The following is a 13,862-nucleotide window of genomic DNA, read 5'->3' as shown; positions in this document are numbered from 1 at the left end:
AATAAGACCATTCTGTCAATCCTCAACTTCTGTGTATACAAATTGATACCTGAAAACTTTAATACAGTCTAAAACAAGATGTCGATCTTATAACCAATTCAAAATTTCTGCCTACGTTCCTCTCAGTTCTTAATATTTATTTATTTATTAATTTTGGCTGCACCGGGTCTTAGTTGTGAGACCCGGTTGTGCAGGATCTTCGTTGCGGCATGTTTAGTTGTGGCATGCAGGATTCTTAGTTGCAGCATGCATGTGGGATCTTGTTGCCCTACCAGGGATGGAACCCGGGCCCCCTGCATTGGGAGTGTGGAGTCTTACCCACTGGACCATGAGGCAAGTCCCCCGTCTCAGGTCTGATTCTTGTTTCCACAGACCAACAGTGGGGAAGTGAGGCATCCCTCTAGCCTCAGGAGATGGGGATTGGAAGAAAGAGGCAAAGTCTCTCTTTCTGGTACTCTGTTATCTGGCCTCGCTTTGTGTGGAGGATACCTGTGATGGTCGTTTGATGTGTCATCTCAGCCAGGCAATAGTCCCTAGTCATTCAATCAAACACTAGTCTAGATGTTGCTGTGAAGGTATTTTTTAGATGTAAGTAAAGTCTATAAAAAGTTGACTGTAAACAAGGGAGATTATCATAATCTGGGTGGGATGGGTTCAATCTGTTGAAAGGCCTTAAGAGCAGAGGTGAAGCTTCCCTGACAAAGAAGAAATTCCACCTGTGGACAGCAGTGCCAGCCCCTGCTGGAGAGCTTTAGTCTGCCCTTCCTGACAGCCTGCCCTTTGAGCTTTGGACTTGCCTAGTTGGCTCCACAGTGGCATGAACCAATTCCATGCAATAAATTTTTAAAAATATATCCCCTACTGGTTCTGCTTCTCTTGTTGAACCCAGACTGATACGATACCCAGATACTAGTTATCTCTTGTGGGGCACTTCTGTGGGTTTTAGGAGATCCCACCCAGATAAATACACCCTTGAGGAATTTCTGCACTGCACCATTTCCTGATACAGGTGATATGCTCTCTGGAAGGCCTCTTAACTTTACCTTAACTCTCAACTTATGGTGAAACATTCCACAGGACCTCTTTTTTCTGGGGTCCCCTTGAGAATAAAGCCCTTTGTAGACAACTCAAACCCCATTACCTTCTTCTGCTTCCTCCTATACCCACTGAACAAATGGTGAAATTGCGATGTGCATCCACTGCATCTACCCCTCCTTACCCTGGCATTAGGGGCAATTTCAGCTAGCTTCCCACCACCAGACCTCTCCAAGCAACATTCAGACAGAAGTTTCTCTGCCGTCCACAACAGGGTACTTAGGTCAAATTCTTCCAAGCACTCTTGTTCTCCAGTCAGCCCCGGATCTACAAGTTTCCATAGCTGAGCAACACAGACTGGGGAGTAAGACTGTGTCCACCTGCAGCAAACAGGGGCCCTCCAGTTCCTCCCCCACTTGGCCTGGGCAGAAGGAGGGGAAACAGGCCAGCAATCTCATCATCTACAAATTCCTTCAAAGAATTTGCCTCTGTAATTAGTCTTGAACTTTTCATTATGTGGGCTGTTGGTAACTGTCCCCAGATGAGTTTGGAAAGTCCTATGGGGTGTGTCTAAAGACTCTCTTTGGAACATAGGTTTAGATTTCAACCAAAATTTTGAGACCACAGAAAAGAAGTCTCTCTCATCACGGGGGAAGTTTTTGCACTCTCACAAAAATTGATTATTCATAGGTGAGCTCCTATCCGGAATTTTATATCTTTAAAGAATATTCCCAGGCTGCTCTAGTCTCTCAACAACATTTTCCACTAGTAGCTCGGTTCTGAGTCTAGGGATATTTGATGAGTCCCCGAGTCTGTCAGTGAATGCTATACACTACAGATTCTTAAAGTCTCCTGGATGAGCCTTCATAAATGTAATCACTGTGCTCATTTCAGTGTTTCACTAGCAAATGCACCAATTTTCTATCCTTTTTGACACAACAATGCTAATTCCAGTTAGTTCCTGGTGCTTCTATAATTATGCTCTTCACTAGAGGTCAGTTGTCTTATACTTTCCCTTAACTAATTTAATCTTAGAACAGAGAATGAAGTATTTCAAATGATATAAAGAGAAAAATTACAAACTAGGACAAAATATTTTCAGCCTGTATCACACATAGATGGCTCATTTATTTAGTATATAAAAAACTTTTTCCTCACTAATTATTTAGGAAAAGATCTATCACCCAATTTCTTTATAAAAAAGGATAAAGGCTATAAACTGTCAGTTCACAGAAAAGGAAATACAAATGGCTAATAAGCATGTGAAAAGATGCTCACTATAATTCTTAATAAGAGGAATACAAATTAAAACCACACTAAGTGGGACTTCCCTGGTGGCACAGTGGTTAAGAATCTGCCTGCCAGCGCAGGGGACATGGGTTTGATCCCTGGTCCAGGAAGATTCCACATGCCGTGGAGCAACTAAGCCCGTGTGCCACAACTACCGAGCCTGCACTCTTAGCCCACGAGCCACAACAACTGAAGCCTGCACAACTAGAGTCTTGCTCCGCAACAAGAGGAGCCACCGCAATGAGAAATGAGAAGCCCTCACGCAGCAACAAAGACCCTACGCAGCCAAAAATAAATTAATTAATTAATTTTTAAAAACACAATGAGAAACCGTTTTTCATCTCTTTAATTATTAGCAAATATCAAAACATTTCATGAAAAACTGCATTGGTGAAGATGTAGAGGAAAATGAAACTATCATTGCTGGTGGGAGTGTAAATCTGCAGATTTATGTAGAGCAATTTGGCCTGTCTACAAACACTCAAAAAGCACAAAACTACATCTGTAGAAATATAGTCATTGTAGCATTGTTTGTAAAGGCAAAAGAGAGGAAATGATCTAAACTTCCATTAATAGGAGACTAGCTAAATAAATTGCTAAATCCATAAAATAGAATTCAGAATAAGGCAGTACTAATGAGTATTAACATAGAAAGAGTCAAGATATACTGTTAATTGGGGATGGGGAGTTAAGTTCAGAACAGTGTGTATACTATGCTACAACTTGTGTGTATTTGTGTGTGTGTGTATGCACACTCGTGTACATAAATGCTTATGAATAGGTTATATCTGGTAAAGAACATAAGAAGTCGACAGTATTTTTCTCCAGGGAAAGGAACTGGTGAGCTGGTAATCAGAGGTGGAACAGAGACTCTTTTTTCATGGCTATATATCCCTTGTAACTTTTGAATTTTATACTGTGAGCAGGCACATCTTCAAAACATGATAAATAATAATTTGAAAGAAGTAACACATAAAGAAGAGAATCACAAACTGTGACAAGAGCTTTGAAGAAACTAAACAAGTGGATGTTGCAGAGAGTTAGGAGATAGGCTATTTTGGATAGAACAATCATACAGTATGGCTCAATGTAGTCTCAGAGAAATTAAGCATTTTGCCTAAAGTCACACAGCAATTATTAGAAAAAGGATTTGAGTAAAAGTTGGTCTTATTGACTCCAGCATCAGTGATCTTCCTACTATGTTCCCACTGCTCTCAAGAGGGGACAGGCATTTTCTAAGGAAAAATATATGGCCAAAGAACCAGTGTAACTAACAATTTTCAGGAAAGCATTTGAGCATTCTATACCTGTCACAGCCAGCAGCATTTAGATGCAAATAGTTGGTTACAAGTCATGCAGGACCTTGCAAGTCATGAACATTACTTAAGCAAAAAATAGGAAGAACTAAGGGGAAGAAACCCGCTAGCTCTTTACTGGGGATCTACAGAGCACATTCTAGCCAATATGTGGAGAGACATCACATATATAACAGTTTGGGACATGACTGTAGCTAAGACAAGCCAAAACCTAAGAGCAGTCCCAGCATCCATGACAAAACTTGGAATGTGTGCAGTGAGGCCACTGACCCTATGTCCATGTGACCAAGGATGTGGCCCTTTTCAAGACAGGCAGGACCTGTTCTGAGGGGACAAAGAAAGAAAATGCAACTTTTGCGAATAGATTTAAAAGTGGGAGAGAAAGGAGAAGGTGCGTTAAGCAGTAATCCAAAGCACAAATGGAGCAGCACAATTACAGTCTAAGCCTCCATCCCCAGAGCAACAGAACCAAACTAGTCCTCCGCCTGGGATGAGCTCAGAGAAGCCCCAGAGAACAGCCTAACACATTGTCAAGGCCAAGCTACCTCACCAACATAAGAGCTTGACAGTGGGGTTAGAGGGTGCAGACTGGTTTCGTTTTGTCTTGATTACTACTGTTTTCTAGTTGCACAGTTAAAAGATAAACACATTCTCATTTTAAAAGGTTTGTTCTCCAGAAGAAAAAAGAAAGCAAAAAGGAGGTTATTTATTTAATCATTTTGATATTGATAGATATTTGAATTGTTTCTTTGTACATAAATCTTTGTGCATTTGTACAAACAATTTTTTAGAATCTATTGTTAGCAGTGTAACACGTCTACACGCTGACCAGGCCAAAAGCAGGAAGAGTAACGTGGTATGAGATACCATTAGTATCTAGTCTGAGTCTATGGGAAAGGCTCATGCCTGTCCTTGGTACTTGCCCACGCCCTTGTCCCCATCCTGATCTGGGTCCCACACAGTTTGACCATCCTCTCACTGCCCCTGTCCGTAAACCCTATCTGGTGTGCTCACTATAACCCTTGGACATCGAAAACAGATTACCCTGTAGTATGATCCTTTATGCAGAATATTCCCACGCTTCTTTGACTTAACTGCAACCCTGTTTAAACTGTTTTTTTAAAAAATCATGTCCTCTCATGATGAGTCTGCTAAATTTCCCACAGAGTTGGAAGGGGAGTACAAGTGGCGAGAAGAGGAAAGTCTGCATTTTGCTGTTGTTGTGTGACTGTTCCCTTTGCTGATTCCAGACCATTATTTCTTAATCATATAAAAATGCCTCCTTGAATAGATAGTGGCAGATGGTTGCACAACATCGTGAACATAATTAGTGCCACTGAATTGTACAGCTAAAAATAGTTAAAATGGTAAATTTTATGTTTTAAATATTTTACTACAATTTTTTATTTTTTTAATATTTTATTTATTTATTTATTTTATTTGGCTGCGTCAGGTCTTAGTTGTGGCACGTGGGATCTTTCGGTGCAGTGCGTGGGCTTAGTTGCCCCACGGCAGGTGGAATCTTCGTTCTGCAACCAGGGATCAAAACCCACGTCCCCTGCACTGGAAGGCGGATTCTTAATCATTGGCCCACCAGGGAAGTCCCTACTACAGTTTTTAAAAATGGCTCCTTTAAGGCACATGCCATATGCCCACCTCATACTCAACTCCTTGTCACCAGCGTTCTCAAACCTGTTCCCTCCCTCACAATGATCCAGGACTTAGGCCCAGAACTCAGTCATCTTCTCAGTTCCAAGTTAGACCTCTACTCAGAACAACAAAAAAAATGTATTCATGATTAAAATGTAAAACAAAATAACAATAATAATAATTATATAAATGTATTAGAAAAAATTTTGGAAAAATGTATGTATAATCCCAGGTAGGAGATTCTGGATGGAAAACCAGAATCCACAATGAGGGAAAAATAAGAGGCTTGACTTTATTAAAACTTAAAATGCATCAATAGAAAGAAAAAGATCTCCATAATGTTTAAAAACACAAATAACAAATAGAAGGAAAATAATCGCAAGACATATGACTGACAAAAGGTTATCCCTAATATACAAAGAGTGCCTACAGATTGATAAGAAAAAGACAAAAAAAAAAGAATGATAGCATAAATGGCCAAGGGATATAAACAGGTAATTCAGAGGAAATACAAATAACAGATTAATATAAGAAGATTCCCAAAGACACTAGCAGTTAGGAAAACACAAACTAAAACAGGGATATACCATTCCTACACCACTCCCCCAGCCCACACATTCACACTAATGATAATAACAAGCCAAAATTTAAGACACTGAGAATATGTGGAGCTGAGAAGGGTGGAGGACCAGTAACTCATCCATTGCTAATGGGAGTAAAATTGCTTCAGTCTTTTTGTAATCTGGTAATATCTATAAAAATTTAAACTTGCTATACATTTTGGCCCATGATTCATGTCACCTTTATGAATCTATTGTAGAGAAATAGGATATATGTACAAAAATGTTCACAGTACTATTTATTTCTTCTTCTATACTATTACTCCCAAATCTTTTCCTATCCGTATGTTCCTTACTTTGGGGTCCCTATTCTTTAAGTTTCTTGTCTACTTCTGGCGACTTCTATTTTCTGACACATTTTTTCTCCCCTGAAACCACCCTGTAAAATCCCCACCCTTTATCATTCCTACCATTTGACTTCTCTGTTATCACAACTAGTCTGACATGGGCTGTTGCCAATAATCATGTAATAATGCAGACTGAAATCCCTGAAAATGTGTGGCCTCTTGCTTCACCTGAGTGCTTGGTGCAGACCGGCAAATGCTGTGTCTCTAAGCGGATGTCTGTCTTTTCCCTTTGTGATTATTCTAAAATGCAGCCTTCCACAGATCCCAGACTTCTCACTACCTCCCTCATTCTTAGCTTTAGGACCTTGTCTTTTATCTCACTGAGAAGATGGAATTCACCAGACAAGAACAGTCTACATTTTCTTCCCTACCCCTTACACAAACCCTGTCAACATCCTCACCCATCCTCCCCACTTCCCTGAGAAAAGGGGGCATTCTTTCCACCCACGGTCATTTCTTCCAGTTGTGCGTTGGGTCTCATATTCATCGACTGCCTCAAGCATTTGTCTTGCATGTGTTTTTAGTCTCTCCCATTCAACTGAAATTTTCACCTCAAGCTGTAAACGTGCGCTACTCTCTCCTATCAATATGTAAAAATATATTGGCCTTACATATAACCCTTTCTTTAGATAACATCGCCTTCCTTCCTGCCATCACAAAACTTCTTAAAATAGACTTCTAAACTCATTGTTTCCACTTCCTTACCTTCTACTTATTAGTCAGTTCACTGAAATTTCACATCTTTCACCAGCACACCAATGAAGGATGTGAACAATGACCTCCACACTGTCAATTTCATTGAATAGTCTCCTCTCATTATGTTACCTTACATCTCTTTACCATTTTATACTTTGAATGCTCCCTCCACCTTGAAAATCACTCCTTCCTTAGCTTTTATCACATTTCTTTCACACTCTCTCCTGTATGCCAGCACAGGAGTTTTCTCCCCTCCCCTTCATTTCCTTCCCCATCTCAGTACTAATAGTGAAATAAAGACCTTATTATCATCGAAGTTTTGCTATGAGAGAAGACCATTACTAGCAAGGAAAAGATTTGTCTTATAGATGTTCTAATGTGAAGAAGATGAAAGACCTTCTCCTAAGTAAAAACCCATCACCTTTCCAGGATACAGCTGGGAGTGAAAAGTCATCATGATCTTGAGGATCCTGTGGTTCACTTCACCTTTGCTTGATGAGGGTATAGAGAAATAGGCCCTTTAATTCATACATTGCTGGGGACTTTAAACTGGTGGTCCCATTTGAAAGTACCCATTGACCCAGCAATTCCCTCTGATATATTCATACATGTACAAAATAACATATGAACAGGATATTTATCTAAAATCTACAGGAAAAACCATAGGACCTAGAACAGCTAAAAGAATTTTGAAAAAGAAAAATGAAATTGGGCAACTATATGACCCCATTTCAAGACTTAGTATAAAGCTACATTAGAGTAGAAGTGAAACAAATAAATAAATGGCACTGAAGAGAAAATGCAGAAATTGACCTACATGTATGTGATAATTGATTTTCAACAAAGGTATCAAGGGAATTCAATGAAAAAAGGGGTAGTTATGTTAATAAATGGTGCTAGAATAATTAGACATCTTTAAGAATAATAAAAAAAAATGACCTCAACTCATACCTTATACCATACATAAAGGTAAGATCAAAATAGATCACACACCTAAATGCAAAACCTAAAACTACACAATTTCTAGAAAAAAACATAAAGGCAATCTTTGTGACCTTGGACTAGGCAAAGAGTTCTTAGACAACACACAAAAAATACAAATTAGAATACAAACACTGATAAACTTGACTTCATAAAAATTTTCAACTTCTGTTCTTTGAAAAACACTGTTAAGATAATGAAAAGGCAAGCCACAGACTGAGAAAAAAAATATTTGCAAAGTATATACCTGATAAGAACTTGTATTCAGAATATATAAAGAACTCTGACAACTCAATAACAAGAAAACAAATAAATTGGCAAAATATTTGAAGAGATACTTTACCAAAGAAAAATGTATGGATGATAAATAAGCACATGAAAAATGTTCAACATAATTAATATTTAAGGTAATGGTAATTAAAACCACAATGAGATACTACTAAGTACCTATTAGACTAGCTAAAATTAAAAAGAGACTAGCTAAAAGACTGTAGCACAGTACCGTTCTTGGCCCAGAGAGTCAGTGCAAAACAAAACAAAAATAAGTAAATGAACAGACCTATGTTTTCAACAATTATTTTTTAAAAGCTTTGTAAATTTAATCACTAGTCCAGAAAAACATGTATTTCTTCAGTTTCACTGGCACTGCTCCAAATTCATCTAGAAAAGCTACTTAAGTAAAGGACTGAGTGTACCTGAGTGTGTGAACATTTTGTTTCTTTGCCAGAAGAAAGAGAAAGATACAAAAGGACAGTAGGAAAATCCAGTCATCAGAAAGGAGAGAACCAAAGGAAAAGGCAACTGCTCCTGGCAAGATGAAGTTGTTTTCTTTACATTGTTTCTCTTCACCTTTGAGGAGGTTCAAATGATCTGCCCACAATCTTGGACAGCATGCCCTTGCTTCAAGTCAGTCACCTGGCCTCCTGGGGAGAAAACTCACTTCACTACTGACTCAAATGCCAGTGCTATCGCTGGCAAAATTCTGTATTCCAAATTCAAACAGTAATAGAATTTACAACATTTTGAGCTAGGATCACAAAGCTTAAATTGAGAAACCAGCCTGGTGGACACTTGAATAATATCCTTTGTGTTTGTAGAAGTCTGACTAGCAACTACTGTCAATTTCTGAAAGCATGTTCACCCTGGAAAAATAAATACCTGCCAAAATGCCAAAAAAACCCGACTGACTATACCAAGTATGGTTGAGAATGTGAAGGAAATGGAACTCTCATACCTGTTGGAATAGAAAACGGTACAACCATTTTGGAAAAGAGCTTGGCAGTTTCTTAAAAAGTTAAACATATATCTACCAGATGATCCAGCCATTCCACCTCTAAGTATTTTTACTCAAGAGAAAAGAAAACCTATCTCCATACAAAGATTTGTATCTAAATGTGCATAACAGCTTTATTTTTAGTAGCCAAACACTGGAAATATCCATCAACATGTGAATGGATAAATAAATGTGTCACATCCATATAATAGAATATCAGCAATAAATAGGAGTAACTATTGATACACATGACAACATGGATAAATCTCAAAATAATTATGCTGAGTGAAAGAAGCCAGGAAAAAAAAAAAAAGAGTACATACTTAATGACTCTGTAAAACTCTATGTACTGTAAAACTCTAGAATACAATCTAATCTCTAATGACAGAAAGTAGGTCAGGGTTTTCCTGGGGTGGGGGACAGGAAGGAAAGAGAGGGAGGAATTACAAAAAGCATGAGGATTATATAGTGATATATTCACTATCTTGATTGTGGTGACAGTTTTATGGGCATATCCATTATGTCAAAATTTAACAAATTTTACTCTTTAAATAAATTCAGTTTATTGTGTGTCAATTGTACCTCCATAAAACTGTGGGGTTTTTTTCGGGGGGTGGGCAGTAACAAAAGAAGCTGTCATAGTAAGCTAGGTGAACAACCACTGTGGCTTGGACTAATGTTAAAAGTGGAGATGGAGAGAAGTGATGAGATTTAGAATACACTTTGGTGGTAGAGATAAGAAAATGTGTTGAGGCACTAGTAAATGGAAAGAGAAAGGTATCAGAAAGCTCCGCAGTTTGGAATCTGAACAACTGAATGGATGGTAGGGCCGTTTCCTGAGATGGGGAAGACTCGGGAATAGGGACATGTAAGAGGACATTCATCCCCTCATTGTTTGTGACAGTGAGGGGACAAACTAGGTGTCTGTATTAAGGGAATGGGTACATAAAATGGAGACTGTACAACAGCTAAAAGGATGAATTACGAGTACATAGTGCAACGTGGATAGATCTCAAAAACATAATGCTGGTGGAAAAAGTAAAGCAGTGATATACAGAAAAAACATTTAATTAAATATGAAACGAAGACTAAAACTACATATTTTTTAAGGATACAAATAAGCTCAAGGAATGTATCAAACATCAAAGTATATTCCTGTGGAGGAAAGAGGAATGGAAGCGGGGATACAGGAAGAAGGAGAAGGTGAACAGAACTTGGAGGGGCATATATGAACTGATAGGGATGGTTTGATGAATTCTAATCCCTGTACCTAAGGTCCAAAAATTATTTAATAAAGTACAATAATATAGCAAAAAATCAAAATGGACAAGAGTCCAGGTTGACTAGGAAACAAGCTATTTCTAATGTAACATCCTTAAGGGGGACAAATAGTGAGGAACTAGCCCCAGCTCTGATGACAGGTGGCAAAAAGCCTTACAAGAGGACTGAACCCTAGACACAGAGGAAAGCTGTCCACATCCCATCTGTTCAGGGGAGAATTTAAGTGAATGCTGTACTCCTGTGCTTCTCTTTGAGTAAGTAAATGCACTGTGCACCCGGTAGTTGCCAAGCCAAGGCCCAAATGGAATCGGAATCATGACATCCTTAACCAAGTGGGAGTCACTACCGTTATATCCATAACCAAGAGATACCCCTCGGCCCCAGAACCAAAGGTAAGAGATTATAAGGAGATAGAAATTTGTTTCCACTACTTCCTTCTATGAACATTACACAGTTGTCCCTCAGTATCCTCATGGCATGGGTTCCAGGACTAGTGCTGTACACAGTGTGTCTCTAGTGCCGAATAAAGGGTGTTGTTCCCACACATGTATGTATATAGTGTTGACTATATCTAGATTCAACTGGTCCTCTGCCTTCTTAGAGCCAGCTGTTGAATGCTCACATGAGTAGGGTTAAGGGAGGATTCAGATACACCGTGTTTTTTGCTCAGTTTCCCCTAATTAACTCGTGGGCTAATAGAAACAACTAGAATAAGAATTTTTAAATTCTTATTTTTTTATTTATCCATTCAAGTATTGAATATTCACTGATACAAGCAAACACTATTTTAGGTGTTTGGGATACAAGGGTGGATAAGATACAGTCCATGTCCTAAAAATACTACAAAAGGGAAAGACAAGTAAACATCACAATCCAGTGTCATCAACAGTACAGAATTATGGTTTCCTTCATCACTCCCTCCTATATCTTTAAACAACACCTTGCCTCCTCATCTATTCCCAACCTTACTAAGGAGAAATAATAAAGTTTTTCTCATTTTTGAGGCATTTGTGCCAAAAATAATTGGGGGATCAACCTCATAAACTGCTTTTGTACATTTTCCTCTGTAAAAATGCCTTACCAGATTGACCACTGTTGTGAAATTCATGTGCAAATCGCATTCAAAACATGGGAAAGACAGTCACACATTGGTTTATTCAACCACACCTATGCGTTCTCAGAAAAACTAAATTCAGTCAAGGCCAGCTCTTTAAGGAGGTGTGAAGAGCTGAGAATCAAAGCACCACGCTGCTCTCATTCACCTTCCACAACTTATTTTCTCACCATTAGCATCATTCTTTAGAATAAAGCTTTACCTGCAAAGGACCACTGTTAGGATAAAAATATATTATCAGCGAGGAGTAGCATGTCAACCCACTGGCACACATAAAAACCCTCTAGTACATTGGCAATAGTACATATTTGCACAGATTTCATCAGCCGAGCTCAGATATAGCGTAGAAAAAGTACATTTTTGACAGAGATGATGGGGTTGAAGGAGGCAATCTTAGTCACTAGAGTGCGAAATACTAAAAGCACAACTCATCTATTTCACAAATTTGCCTACATCCAGTCTTTAAGTGGTTAATATCTAAATACTCTCAGAAAGTCCAGCAAGAAACCATCAATCCCAGGGAGGCAGGATTAATCTCACATCTAATGTATAGCCTAGAAGGGTAGCACTCACTAAATATGTACCCATGACTAACCTGACACCCAGAGACCAGCTCCCTCTTTTTAGGGAGCCACATGACAGACTGACCATTCATCAATGTTTGACCTTCTTACAGACCCACGGTAAAGCAACTTCACAGCTAGAGGCTTGGAGACCACTTTTGCTCCCGTGGTCTGCCAGAGCTATTTTTGTTAGTAGATAGCTGTCTAATTGTTGTTCTTTGTGGGATCAGAGGCTGGAGTCTCCTACTCTGCCATCATTGATGTCACTCCTCTGAATCTGTACTGATTTATAAATTAATGACTGAATAAATAAATGGGGGAGAAGTTAAAATTTTCCTTACACAGATTCCAGATAATATATGGAGATACTCCTGCCTCATGTTTGCAGTTTAATCCTCCTCCCCTTGAGTGTTGGCAACACTTAGCAACTCACTTCCAAAGAATAATGTATTGATGGGGAAAACAGTAATTTTACAGTGGAAAAACTTGGCAAACACAACCTCACCCATGAACAGGGTTAAGTGTGTGAACAACCAGTGATAAGTCTTGTTGATATCATGCACCCCCAACACGATGCAATGAGAAAGGCACCTAATCACTAAAGTATATTTCACCAAAACCCATAACCTCAGTCTAAACATGAAAAATAATCAGATAACTCCAAATTGAGACCTGTAAATATCTGACCAGTACCTTCAAATTCATCAAGGTCATAAAAAGTAAGAAAATACTGAGGAACTATTACAGACCAGAGAAGACTAAGAAAATTTGAAAACTAAATGCACGGTGGTATCCTGGGTTACATCCTGGAACAGGAAAAAGAAAATTAATGGAAAACTGGTGAAATTCAAGAAAACCTGGAGTTATTTAATAATAATGTAGCAGTGTTTATTTCTTGGCTTTGACAAATGTACCGTGATTATATAAGATGTTGACATTAGGGACTTCCCTGGTGGCACAGTGGTTAAGAATCCGCCTGCCAGCGCAGGGGACACGGGTTCGAGCCCTGGTCCAGGACGATCCCACATGCCGCGGAGCAGCTAAGCCCATGTGCCACAACTACTGAGCCTGTGCTCTAGAGCCCGTGAGCCACAACTACTGAGCCCACGTGCCACAACTACTGAAGGCTACACGCCTAGAGCCTGTGCTCTGCAACAAGAGAAGCCACTGCAATGAGAAGCCCACGCACTGCAACAAAGAGTAGGCCCCTCTCACTGCAACTAGAGGAAGCCCATGCACAGCAACTAAGACCCACCACATCCAAAAAATTAAACAAATTTTAAAAAATAAATAAGATGTTGACATTAGGGGGAGTGGGGTGAAGGGTATAAAGGAATGCCTTGTACTATCTTTGAACTTTGAAGAGTCTCAGCAGAGAAGTAGAAACTATAAAAAAGAACAAAGTGAATATTCTAAAACAGAAAATAAATCCATAATTTTTAATTTAAAAAAATTTTTAAAGAATGTGACTAACAGCAAATTGGAAAGAACAGAAGAAGAAGTCAGTGAATGTGAAGATATATTGCTGGGAATTATCTAATATGAAGAAGAGAAGAAAAAGTGAACAAAGCTTCAGTGACCTGTAGGACAATATCAAGTAGTATAATATAAGTGCTACATTTATGAAGTCCCAGAAATACAGGAGAAATATAATACAGCAGCAAAAGAATTTGAAGAATTAATGGTCAAATAATTC

The sequence above is a fragment of the Leucopleurus acutus genome (assembly GCF_964270905.1).
Source record: "Leucopleurus acutus genome assembly, chromosome: 11".
Taxonomy (NCBI): Eukaryota; Metazoa; Chordata; class Mammalia; order Artiodactyla; family Delphinidae; genus Leucopleurus; species Leucopleurus acutus.
The sequence above is the reverse complement of the archived record's forward strand: the minus strand, read 5'-3'. Positions refer to the sequence as shown.